Consider the following 14,478-nt stretch of genomic DNA (forward strand, 5'->3'; position numbering starts at 1 on the left):
AATTTGCTAAATAAATCTTTCCAAATCAGACAAGGTGAATTTCTGGATTTGTTTTCTCATAGTTGTGGTCTACCTATGATGTCACTTACAGGCCTCGCAAATCTTTTTAAGTGGGAGAACTTGCACAATTGGGGGCTGACTAAATACATTTTTTCCCCACTGTAATACTGCCCCTATGTTCAAAAATATATCTACTATAAAACTGCCCCTATGTACAAGAATATAACTACTATAATACTGCTCCTATGTACAAGAATATAACTACTATAATACTGCCTCTATGTACAAGAATATAACTACTATAATACTGCCCCTATGTACAAGAATATAACTACTATAATACTGCACCTATGTACAAGAATATAACTACTATAATACTGCTCCTATGTACAAGAATATAACTACTATAATACTGCTCCTATGTACAAGAATATAACGACTATAATACTGCTCCTATATACAAGAATATAACTACTATAATACTGCCCCTATGTACAAGACTATAACTACTATAATACTGCTCCTATGTACAAGAATATAACTACTATAATACTGCCCCTATGTACAAGAATATAACTACTATAATACTGCTCCTATATACAAGAATATAACTACTATAATACTGCTCCTATGTACAAGAATATAACTACTATAATACTGCCCCTATGTACAAGAATATAACTACTATAATACTGCCCCTATGTACAAGAATATAACTACTATAATACTGCTCCTATGTACAAGAATATAACTGCTATAATACTGCCCCTATATACAAGAATATAACTACTATAATACTGCTCCTATGTACAAGAATATAACTACTATAATACTGCTCCTATGTACAAGAATATAACTACTATAATACTGCCCCTATGTACAAGAATATAACTACTATAATACTGCTCCTATGTACAAGAATATAACTACTATAATACTGCCCCTATGTACAAGAATATAACTACTATAATACTGCTCCTATGTACAAGAATATAACTGCTATAATACTGCTCCTATGTACAAGAATATAACTGCTATAATACTGGTCCTATGTACAAGAATATAACTACTATAATACTGCCCCTCTATACAAGAATATAACTACTATAATGCTGCCCCTATGTACAAGAATATAACTACTATAATACTGCCCCTATGTACAAGAATATAACTACTATAATACTGCTCCTATGTACAAGAATATAACTACTATAATACTGCTCCTATGTACAAGAATATAACTACTATAATACTGCTCCTATGTACAAGAATATAACTACTATAATACTGCTCCTATGTACAAGAATATAACTACTATAATACTGCTCCTATGTACAAGAATATAACTACTATAATACTGCCCCCTATGTACAAGAATATAACTACTATAATACTGCTCCTATGTACAAGAATATAACTACTATAATACTGCCCCTATGTACAGGAATATAACTACTATAATACTGCTCCTATGTACAAGAATATAACTACTATAATACTGCTCCTATGTACAAGAATATAACTACTATAATACTGCCCCTATATACAAGAATATAACTATTATAATACTGCTCCCTATATACAAGAATATAACTACTATAATACTGCTCCTATGTACAAGAATATAACTACTATAATACTGCTCCTATGTACAAGAATATAACTACTATAATACTGCTCCTATGTACAAGAATATAACTACTATAATACTGCTCCTATGTACAAGAATATAACTACTATAATACTGCTCCTATGTACAAGAATATAACTACTATAATACTGCCCCCTATGTACAAGAATATAACTACTATAATACTGCTCCTATGTACAAGAATATAACTACTATAATACTGCCCCTATGTACAAGACTATAAGTACTATAATACTGCTCCTATGTACAAGAATATAACTACTATAATACTGCCCCTATGTACAAGAATATAACTACTATAATACTGCTCCTATATACAAGAATATAACTACTATAATACTGCTCCTATGTACAAGAATATAACTACTATAATACTGCCCCTATGTACAAGAATATAACTACTATAATACTGCCCCTATGTACAAGAATATAACTATTATAATACTGCTCCTATGTACAAGAATAAAACTGCTATAATACTGCTCCTATGTACAAGAATATAACTACTATAATACTGGTCCTATGTACAAGAATATAACTACTATAATACTGCCCCTCTATACAAGAATATAACTACTATAATGCTGCCCCTATGTACAAGAATATAACTACTATAATTCTGCCCCTATGTACAAGAATATAACTACTATAATACTGCTCCTATGTACAAGAATATAACTACTATAATACTGCTCCTATGTACAAGAATATAACTACTATAATACTGCTCCTATGTACAAGAATATAACTACTATAATACTGCTCCTATGTACAAGAATATAACTACTATAATACTGCTCCTATGTACAAGAATATAACTACTATAATACTGCCCCCTATGTACAAGAATATAACTACTATAATACTGCTCCTATGTACAAGAATATAACTACTATAATACTGCCCCTATGTACAGGAATATAACTACTATAATACTGCTCCTATGTACAAGAATATAACTACTATAATACTGCTCCTATGCACAAGAATATAACTACTATAATACTGCCCCTATATACAAGAATATAACTATTATAATACTGCTCCCTATATACAAGAATATAACTACTATAATACTGCTCCTATGTACAAGAATATAACTACTATAATACTGCTCCTATGTACAAGAATATAACTACTATAATACTGCTCCTATGTACAAGAATATAACTACTATAATACTGCCCCTATATACAAGAATATAACTATTATAATACTGCTCGCTATATACAAGAATATAACTACTATAATATTACTCTTATGTACAAGAATATAACTACTATAATACTGCTCCTATGTACAAGAATATAACTACTATAATACTGCTCCTATGTACAAGAATATAACTACTATAATACTGCTCCTATGTACAAGAATATAACTACTATAATACTGCTCCTATGTACAAGAATATAACTACTATAATACTGCCCCCTATGTACAAGAATATAACTACTATAATACTGCTCCTATGTACAAGAATATAACTACTATAATACTGCCCCTATGTACAGGAATATAACTACTATAATACTGCTCCTATGTACAAGAATATAACTACTATAATACTGCTCCTATGTACAATAATATAACTACTATAATACTGCCCCTATATACAAGAATATAACTATTATAATACTGCTCCCTATGTACAAGAATATAACTACTATAATACTGCTCCTATGTACAAGAATATAACTACTATAATACTGCCCCTATGTACAGGAATATAACTACTATAATACTGCTCCTATGTACAAGAATATAACTACTATAATACTGCCCCTATGTACAAGAATATAACTACTATAATACTGCTCCCTATGTACAAGAATATAACTACTATAATACTGCTCCTATGTACAAGAATATAACTACTATAATACTGCCCATATGTACAAGAATATAACTACTATAATACTGCTCCCTATGTACAAGAATATAACTACTATAATACTGCTCCTATGTACAATAATATAACTACTATAATACTGCCCCTATATACAAGAATATAACTATTATAATACTGCTCCCTATGTACAAGAATATAACTACTATAATACTGCTCCTATGTACAAGAATATAACTACTATAATACTGCTCCTATGTACAAGAATATAACTACTATAATACTGCCCCTATGTACAGGAATATAACTACTATAATACTGCTCCTATGTACAAGAATATAACTACTATAATACTGCCCCTATATACAAGAATATAACTATTATAATACTGCTCCCTATGTACAAGAATATAACTACTATAATACTGCCCCCTATGTACAAGAATATAACTACTATAATACTGCCCCTATGTACAAGAATATAACTACTATAATACTGCCCCCTATGTACAAGAATATAACTACTATAATACTGCCCCCTATGTACAAGAATATAACTACTATAATACTGCTCCTATGTACAAGACTATAACTACTATAATACTGCTCCTATGTACAAGAATATAACTACTATAATACTGCCCCTATGTACAAGAATATAACTACTATAATACTGCCCCTATATACAAGAATATAACTACTATAATACTGCCCCTTATGTACAAGAATATAACTACTATAATACTGCCCCTATGTACAAGAATATAACTACTATAATACTGCTCCTATGTACAAGAATATAACTACTATAATACTGCCCCCTATGTACAAGAATATAACTACTATAATACTGCTCCTATGTACAAGAATATAAGTACTATAATACTGTTGCTATGTACAAGAATATAACTACTATAATACTTCCCCTATGTACAAGAATATAACTACTATAATACTGTTGCTATGTACAAGAATATAACTACTATAATACTTCCCCTATGTACAAGAATATAACTACTATAATACTTCCCCTATGTACAAGAATATAACTACTATAATACTGCCCCCTATGTACAAGAATATAACTACTATAATACTGCCCCCTATGTACAAGAATATAACTACTATAATACTGCACCTATGTACAAGAATATAACTACTATAATACTGCTCCTATGTAGAAGAATATAACTACTATAATACTGCTCCTATGTACAAGAATATAACTACTATAATACTGCCCCTATGTACAAGAATATAACTACTATAATACTGCTCCTATGTACAAGAATATAAGTACTATAATACTGTTGCTATGTACAAGAATATAACTACTATAATACTGCTCCTATGTACAAGAATATAACTACTATAATACTGTTGCTATGTACAAGAATATAACTACTATAATACTTCCCCTATGTACAAGAATATAACTACTATAATACTTCCCCTATGTACAAGAATATAACTACTATAATACTGCCCCCTATGTACAAGAATATAACTACTATAATACTGCCCCCTATGTACAAGAATATAACTACTATAATACTGCACCTATGTACAAGAATATAACTACTATAATACTGCTCCTATGTAGAAGAATATAACTACTATAATACTGCTCCTATGTACAAGAATATAACTACTATAATACTGCCCCTATGTACAAGAATATAACTACTATAATACTGCACCTATGTACAAGAATATAACTACTATAATACTGCTCCTATGTACAAGAATATAACTACTATAATACTGCTCCTATGTACAAGAATATAACTACTATAATACTGCCCCTATGTACAAGAATATAACTACTATAATACTGCCCCTATATACAAGAATATAACTACTATAATACTGCCCCTTATGTACAAGAATATAACTACTATAATACTGCCCCTATGTACAAGAATATAACTACTATAATACTGCTCCTATGTACAAGAATATAACTACTATAATACTGCCCCCTATGTACAAGAATATAACTACTATAATACTGCTCCTATGTACAAGAATATAACTACTATAATACTGTTGCTATGTACAAGAATATAACTACTATAATACTTCCCCTATGTACAAGAATATAACTACTATAATACTTCCCCTATGTACAAGAATATAACTACTATAATACTGCCCCCTATGTACAAGAATATAACTACTATAATACTGCCCCCTATGTACAAGAATATAACTACTATAATACTGCACCTATGTACAAGAATATAACTACTATAATACTGCTCCTATGTACAAGAATATAACTACTATAATACTGCTCCTATGTACAAGAATATAACTACTATAATACTGCTCCTATGTACAGGAATATAACTACTATAATACTGCTCCTATGTACAAGAATATAACTACTATAATACTGCTCCTATGTACAAGAATATAACTACTATAATACTGCTCCTATGTACAAGAATATAACTACTATAATACTGCTCCTATGTACAAGAATATAACTACTATAATACTGCCTCTTTGTATCAGCGCTCTGCTCTAATTGCGCAGTTGGAGCAGTTTTTTCTGCCATAATGAACTGCTCGGTGTACACATCATTATTCGGACGTTGTAAATCAATAAAGTGTTTAACTTGAGGCTCCCACAGGAAATTACCTCTACAAGGTGAATATCTGATTTTAGCTCCTTTGTACTAAATAAATATTTTCCGTAAATATCTTATCTCAGTTCTGCTGAATCCACCTAAAAAAAAATCAGACTTCTATTTTCACCATCTTCGTTGCCGATGACTTTGAAAACAAATTTATTTTCTCACATCTTACAGGATCTACAAACGTACTAGATTTCACCTGCAGTCCTATGTAACACCACAGATAACAGTGATATCTCTCTTAGTACAGATAATGTAGTAGATGTCACCTGCAGTCCTATGTAACACCACAGATAACACAGTGATATCTCTCTTAGTACAGATAATGTAGTAGATGTCACCTGCAGTCCTATGTAACACCACAGTGATAACTCTCTGAGTACAGATAATGTAGTAGATGTCCCCTGCAGTCCTATGTAACACCACAGTGATAACTCTCCGAGTACAGATAATGTAGTAGATGTCCCCTGCAGTCCTATGTAACACCACAGTGATAACTCTCTGAGTACAGATAATGTAGTAGATGTCCCCTGCAGTCCTATGTAACACCACAGTGATAACTCTCCGAGTACAGATAATGTAGTAGATGTCCCCTGCAGTCCCATGTAACACCACAGATAACACAGTGATAACTCTCTGAGTACAGATAATGTAGTAGATGTCCCCTGCAGTCCCATGTAACACCACAGATAACAGTGATAACTCTGAGCACAGATAATGTAGTGATGTCACCAGCAGTCCTATGTAACGCAGAGCTCATGTTTTCATGTTTCTGACCTCCTCACAGGGGCTGCAGGGTTTTCGGGGGTCTGTGGGGGGCGCTATGGTCTTATGGTGATATATCAGGTTTCTCGTCACCTCTTCTGTACTGAGGTGTTAATTTGTGAAGTTAAATATGATAATTGGCGGAATGTGGTGACGACTTTGTCGCTAATGAAGGGGGAGTAAATGTGAAATATGGAAAGTCGAAAAAAACCAGACTCTATCCCCGCGCTGCTCCACACATGTGTAAAGCCAAATTGTGAAGATGTGAAATATGTAAATGAAGAGAAACAAGACCCCAAGAATTGGTGGAGAGGGTGTGATCTCCCCTATGAGAAAAAATAAAAATGGCGTTTTGCTGTCACCCACAAGACTTTGAATATGACCAGTACGGAGCGCTGATGTGTTCGGTTCGTAGTTGACCTTAGTGAATCGCCCTGAGGTGGTGTGACCGCCAGAAGATCGATGGTGGCCAGTAGCCTAGCTAGCAGGGGGGCAGAGGGTGCGGTCGCCCCGGGCCCAGAGCTCAGAGGGGGCCCACCTGGAGCTATGCTAGTGCTACACTTAATTATATCAGCGTGCACTGCCCGCGGTAGAGAAGAGGGAGACATGATCTCCTGCACTACCGCGAGCAGTGGCTGAAGAGAGAGGAACATATTCCCCGAAGCCCCCTCCCCCCCCATGCTGATACACGGCACGCACTGGTCCTGACAGCTGCCTTCAGCGTATACTTTAGACACGCCCACATTGGACGCTGAGCACTGGGTATGCCATGGCTTCTGCAGAGCAGACAGGAAGAAGTGAGAGAGGAGCAGGACAGGACACAGAGGTGTAAGTACAGCAGCTCACACTTCTACTCTACTCTGCTGCTCTCCTGATAACACCCAGCAGGATTCCTGTGCTGTATCAAGATTCAAGATTCAAAGAAGCTTTATTGTCAGGACCAAATACACATCAGTTTTGCCAAAGCAAGTGTATAGAGGCAATAGGGATAGGGACTGAGGGGATGTTGGGTAGGAGCTGTAGGGGAGGTGGATAGGGCAGATCCATTGTGGGGGCTATAGTCCATGGCATAGGGGAGGTGGATGGGGCAGATCCATTGTGGGGGCTATAGTCCATGGCATAGGGGAGGTGGATGGGGCAGGTCCAGGTTGGGGGCTATAGTCCATGGCATAGGGGAGGTGGATGGGGCAGGTCCATTGTGGGGGCTATAGTCCATGGCATAGGGGAGGTGGATGGGGCAGGTTCAGGTTGGGGGCTATAGTCCATGGCATAGGGGAGGTGGATGGGGCAGGTCCATTGTGGGGGCTATAGTCCATGGCATAGGGGAGGTGGATGGGGCAGGTTCAGGTTGGGGGCTATAGTCCATGGCATAGGGGAGGTGGATGGGGCAGGTCCATTGTGGGGGCTATAGTCCATGGCATAGGGGAGGTGGATGGGGGCAGATCCAGGTTGGGGGCTATAGTCCATGGCATAGGGGAGGTGGATGGGGCAGATCCATTGTGGGGGCTATAGTCCATGGCATAGGGGAGGTGGATGGGGCAGATCCATTGTGGGGGCTATAGTCCATGGCATAGGGGAGGTGGATGGGGCAGATCCATTGTGGGGGCTATAGACCATGGCATAGGGGAGGTGGATGGGGCAGGTCCAGGTTGGGGGCTATAGTCCATGGCATAGGGGAGGTGGATGGGGCAGGTCCATTGTGGGGGCTATAGTCCATGGCATAGGGGAGGTGGATGGGGCAGGTTCAGGTTGGGGGCTATAGTCCATGGCATAGGGGAGGTGGATGGGGCAGGTCCATTGTGGGGGCTATAGTCCATGGCATAGGGGAGGTGGATGGGGCAGGTTCAGGTTGGGGGCTATAGTCCATGGCATAGGGGAGGTGGATGGGGCAGGTCCATTGTGGGGGCTATAGTCCATGGCATAGGGGAGGTGGATGGGGGCAGATCCAGGTTGGGGGCTATAGTCCATGGCATAGGGGAGGTGGATGGGGCAGATCCATTGTGGGGGCTATAGACCATGGCATAGGGGAGGTGGATGGGGCAGATCCAGGTTGGGGGCTATAGTCCATGGCATAGGGGAGGTGGATGGGGCAGGTCCATTGTGGGGGCTATAGTCCATGGCATAGGGGAGGTGGATGGGGCAGGTCCAGGTTGGGGGCTATAGTCCATGGCATAGGGGAGGTGGATGGGGCAGATCCAGGTTGGGGGCTATAGTCCATGGCATAGGGGAGGTGGATGGGGCAGGTCCAGGTTGGGGGCTATAGTCCATGGCATCATAGTTCTCTTTCTCGCAGTCTATGGCATTCGCTCACATACCGCGCTGCTATCTCCACCGCTCTCTCTTCTTCTCCCAGCAAGATATATGTTTTCTCTTCCTCCTTCACGGTGATGAAGTCTGGGAAGAGATGTGAGAGTCTCCTGAAGTGAGTGTCCCTCACTGCTGAGTATTTGGAGCAGTGTAGCAGGAAGTGGGTTTCGTCCTCTATGGCCTCCTGGTCACAGTGTTGGCACAGTCTTTCCTCCCTGGGCTTGTAGCTCTGCCTGTGTCGGCCACATTCGATGGCCAGACTGTGGGCACTGAGTCTATATCGGCTCAGGATCTGGCGGTCTCTGGGGTCCGGGAGTTTCTCCAGATATGGGGCCAGTCTGTAATCTCTCTGTAGGCTCCGGTACATGGTCAGTTTCTGTGAGCTGATGATATCATTCTTCCAGTCACTGACATACCTCTCCTGGCCTTCGTCTGCCATCTTCCTAATTCCGGCTTTTGTCAGGTTGTTGTGATTGGTGTTCTGCTCCGGTTGGGTTTGGCTGGGCTGTTCCGGGGGTTCTGGTTTTTCTGTTTCACCTTCATGTATCAGGGCTTTATGGTGATGGGAGCTTGGATTGCTCCTATGCAGGTGAGCCCGGAATGACAGCGCCCTCTTTAGAACTGTTAGGTGTAGAGGGAATCTGCCCAGCTCGGCCCGACAAGCACTGTTGGAGGTGCTCCGATGGACCTGGAGAAGGTGCTTGCAGAATTCCAGGTGGAATATTTCTGTTGGACTGGAGTCCCACTTTGACCAGTCTGGGTAGGTGTGAGGACCCCAGACTTCGCTGCCATACAGGAGGATTGGGGCGATGATGGAGTCGAAGATTTTTAGCCAGACCCTCACTGGTGGCTTCAGATGGTAGAGTGTCCTTCGGATGGCATAGAAGGTTTTGCAGGCCTTGTCTTTCAGGGTCTGTATGGCTTGTTTGAAGTTCCCTGACCGGTGAATCTCTAGGCCCAGGTAGGTATATTTGTCCGTTCCTGTGAGGTCGCAGTTGTTGAGGATAAATGATGGGTGTTGGTCTGATCTTCTCTTTCTCCTCTGGAACACCATGGTGTTGGTTTTCTTTAGGTTGACCGGTAGGGCCCAGGTGGAGCTGAATTTCTCTAGGATTTTCAGGTTGTCCTGGAGGCCTTTCTCGGTTGGTGACAGCAGCAGCAGGTCATCTGCATACAGCAGGAATTTCACCTGGGCGTCGTGGAGGGTGAGACCTGGTGCTGAGGAGGATTCCAGGGCGGTAGCCAGCTCGTTGATGTAGATGTTGAAGAGCGTTGGGCTTAGGCTGCAGCCTTGTCTTACTCCGCGGCTCTGCTGGAAAAAAGCCGTTCTTTTGCCGCTCACACTCACGCTGCAGCTGTTCTCGGTGTTGGAGCTTTTGATGACATCGTAGGTCTTTCCTCCTATTCCACTCTCCAGCAGTTTCAGGAATAAGCCCGGGTGCCACACTGAATCAAAGGCCTTTTTAAAGTCCACAAAGCAGGCGTATATCTTCCCATTCTTTGTATTGTAGACGTGTCTCTGAATGAGGCTGTGCAGAGTATAGATGTGGTCAGTGGTGCGGTGGTTCGGCATGAACCCTGCTTGGCTCTTGCTGAGGACGTTGTGCTCGGTGAGGAAGGTGAGGATCCTCTTGTTCAGGATACTGTTGAACAGTTTTCCCAGGTTGCTGCTGACGCATATGCCTCTGTAGTTGGCTGGGTCATACCTGTCCCCACTCTTGTGGATGGGTGTGATGAGGCCTTGGTTCCAGGTACGAGGGAAGTAGCCGGCACTCAGTACAATATTGAAGAGTTTAACCATTGCAGCCTGTATTTCTGGTGGGCTGTACTTCAGCATTTCTGGTAGGATTCCATCTAGGCCACCGGCTTTTCTACATCTTATGGAGGAGAGTCTCTCGGTTACTTCCTGTAGTGTTATAGGTGTATCCACCGGGTTTTGGAAGTTTTTGATTTTTTCCTCCATTGCTTTTAGTTTCGCCATTATGTTTTCCTGTTCTTGGCTTAGTCCTTCCTTTGGAATGTCTTTATAGAGGTCTCTGAAGTATTGGAGCCAGAGGTTGCCATTTTGGATATGGTTGTTGTTTTTCTTGTCTTTGGTGCCCATGTGGTTCCATAGTTTCCAGAAGGAGTTGTCTTGGAGGGCGTCTTGGAGTTGATTGAGCTTGGTAGAGATGTAACTCTGCTTCTTCCTCCTGAGGATGGTTTTGTACTGCTTTTGTATGGAATCATAGGCTTCCCTCAGACCCAGGTGGTTGGGGTCTCTGTGTTTCTTGTTGGAGGCTGTTCTCAGGGTCTTCCGTACAGCTTTACATTCTCTGTCAAACCAGCCATTGACCTGTGTTTCTTTTGGTCTCTTGTAGTCGACTTTTTTAAGGTCGGACAGTCTGGCCATTGCGTAGAATATATTGTTGAGGTCCTTTGCTGCTTGGTTCACTCCCTCTGGGTTTGGCATGTACTCAAGGTTGTAGAAGTGGTGGAGCATCCGCTGTATTTCAGGTCTGCTGGAAGCTTCTTTATATCTTAGTGCCGACATTTTGGACCATTTATAGGATGGAGGCCGGGTGAAGAGGCCGCTCTGCTGTGGCTTCTGAGTGGATGGTTTCTCTGTAGATTTCATGTACAGAAGAAGTTGGCTGTGGTCTGACAGGTGCGTTTGTGGGGTGACTATGAAGGCGCTGACATCTGCCAGGTTCAGGTCTGTAATGGCGTAATCAACTACACTCCTCCCTACATGGGAGTTTAGTGTATACCTTCCTAAGGAGTCACCCTTGCTTCGTCCATTAAGGATATGAAGTCCTAAACTTTTACATACGTTCAGGAGCTTTCTGCCACTTTTGTTGACTGTACTGTCATAGCTGTTTTTCTCAGTGTGTACAGGGTCTTGGCCGTCATTCTCTGCTCCAAGTATGTAGATGTTTCCATCCGTGGTCAGGAAGTCTCTCTCTCTCCCTGTTCTTGCATTGAGGTCTCCAAAGATGAGAACTTTGCCCAGGGCCTGATAATGGGCGGCTTCTCTTTGTAAGATCTCGAAGCAGTCTGGATTGAAGTAGGGGGACTCTGGCGGTGGTATATAGGTGGCACAGAGGTGGACATCAGACTGACAGGTGAGGATGGAGCTGCTGATTCTGATCCATATGTGGCTGTCTCCTTTCTTCACCGGTTTGATGTACTGGTGGAGCTCCTCTTTATACCAGATCGCTACTCCTCCTGAGCCCCGGCCCTGTTTGATGTTTTTATTTTTCTGGGCATGGACCAAGAATTCCTTGTATCCAATAGGCACCAGGGATTCGTTTTCGGCTCTGGTCCATGTTTCCAGGAGGATCTGAATGTCTATATTTTTCATACTTTGTATAAAATCAGGGTCCTTTGTTTTAGATCCAAAGGTTGAGGCGTTGAGACCCTGGATATTCCAGCTGCTGATTGTAAGTGAAGACATTCTTCTGTGTGGTTTGTGTGTATATACCTTGTAATGAGTATGGCTGTGTGGGACAAACTGGATTTCTGACAGTTTTATAGTGGTGCTTGGTTCCATCCGGTCACATTATTATTCTGCGCAGTGCATTGAGCAGGTTTATTATCTCATCCCTATCTCTGCTCTGCATGTATCTGTGTGGGCTTGGTGGTCTCCTCGGTGGAGGTCTCCACCTCCGATGGTCTGACACTGGGTGAAGAGCTTTGTTTCCAGCTTCAGGAGGTAGCCTTGGGGTTTTCTGCTTTATCGTTCTCGGGGGTCTTTCAGTGTGATTATGGCCACTGTTGAATCCAGGCCCGGGGTCTCTGTTTAGCACGATGTCCTTCAGCTCTTTGGCCAGGAGGCTGACCCCTTGTTTGTTGAGGTGTTTATCATCGTGCAGGTGACTATTGTTTATGGAGAGGTGTTGTGCCAGGGTCACGTTTGGCACAGTCTTGATCTTTTCAGTCAGTTCTGCATTGATGGCTTGGGTGGTTTGCCTGGGTATGTCCTTTCTTGGAAGCAGCGATGACAGAATGATTTTACTGTCCCGGAATTTTAGTTTTGCCATTTTTGCCAGGTTGATCAGTTGTTCTGCGATCTGCTGGTCTGGCCGATTGTTTGTACCCGTGTGTATAATAATGTGCTTTGGGTTGGTAAACCGTGGTCTACTGATGACCTCTGTCACCTGTTCAATACTTGCACAGCAGATTGTACGGACCTGTTTTCCTGGGAATAGCCGCTGTGTGTTTAGGTACTTCCCATTTGAGTCCATTATTAGGACAATATCAGGACTTTGTGATGTCTTGGGTGGGCTACGGTGCTGCTGACGAGGGTCTGTGGTGCTGGCTTTGCTGGTGGCTGGTTCTGTTCTCTCTTCCATCTCTCTGGTTTCAGGATTTGAGTCCATTATTAGGACAGTATCAGGACTTTGTGATGTCTTGGGTGGGCTACGGTGCTGCTGACGGGGGTCTGTGGTGCTGGCTTTGCTGGTGGCTGGTTCTGTTCTCTCTTCCATCTCTCTGGTTTCAGGATTTGAGTCCATTATTAGGACAGTATCAGGACTTTGTGATGTCTTGGGTGGGCTACGGTGCTGCTGATGGGGTTCAGTGCTGGCCATATTGTCTGCTCTCTGGCATGTTTTCGTTGCCCCCTGCTGGTTCAGATGACCAGGGCTATGGGCTTTTAATTCTCTAATCTCCTTTCGGAGTTGATCATTGTCCTTTTTCAGCTCCCCCATTTCCTGTAGTGCTGCCTTGTATTGACACTTCATTTCACACATTTCGGCCCTCATTTTCTGTGTGGCCGTGTCATTTGCTGCTTGGTAATTTGCGTTGCTTTGTGAGTTTCTTTCACATGCTAATTTCAGTTGGACCAAGTCTCTTTCTAGTTGAGATAAGAAGTCTCTGATGTTATCGGGCGAGAGGTGTGAAGTGTCGGGGGTTAGGCGGCTCTGTCTGGGAATCCCTATGTGAGCATTAGAGGTAGCTGCTGGGGCTTGTAGTCCTTTATAGGTTTGTGCCTGCTCTTTGATATCGGAGAAACAATTTTCAAATTGCTGCAGAATCTCCTCCGTCCCCTGCGCCATGACTGTGCCAGTTTTGTATAGGAGTATGGTGAGCGCATTGGTGTCATCATCTGCTTGGCTGGTAATTTTAATCTGCTGGACACCTTTATCGTTGGATTTAGATACATGTTTGTATCGTTTGCACAGCGCAGTGCGCCAAGCTGAGGGGTGGTCTGTATAGAATAATACATTGGTTTTTCTTCTTTTTTTTGTGAAATCTGCATAAAGAGTCTCTGGATTCTCTCTAA

At 41.4% G+C, this 14,478-nt stretch overlaps 1 protein-coding gene and 1 long non-coding RNA gene across 4 annotated transcripts in view; one reads left to right on the plus strand and one right to left on the minus strand.

Moving 5' to 3' along the window:
* MDGA1 (MAM domain containing glycosylphosphatidylinositol anchor 1) overlaps window positions 1-14,478 on the minus strand; it is a 404,144-nt gene that overhangs the window by 189,862 nt on the left and 199,804 nt on the right. The gene's annotated exons all lie outside the window — the stretch shown is intronic.
* LOC138680506 (uncharacterized) overlaps window positions 7,680-14,478 on the plus strand; it is a 47,319-nt gene continuing 40,520 nt past the window's right edge. The window contains exon 1 of the long non-coding RNA XR_011321625.1: window positions 7,680-7,733. This is a non-coding gene — a long non-coding RNA (uncharacterized lncRNA). The remainder of the gene's footprint in view (window positions 7,734-14,478) is intronic.

This window comes from Ranitomeya imitator, chromosome 5 (assembly GCF_032444005.1).
Source record: "Ranitomeya imitator isolate aRanImi1 chromosome 5, aRanImi1.pri, whole genome shotgun sequence".
In the NCBI taxonomy this organism is placed as follows: domain Eukaryota; kingdom Metazoa; phylum Chordata; class Amphibia; order Anura; family Dendrobatidae; genus Ranitomeya; species Ranitomeya imitator.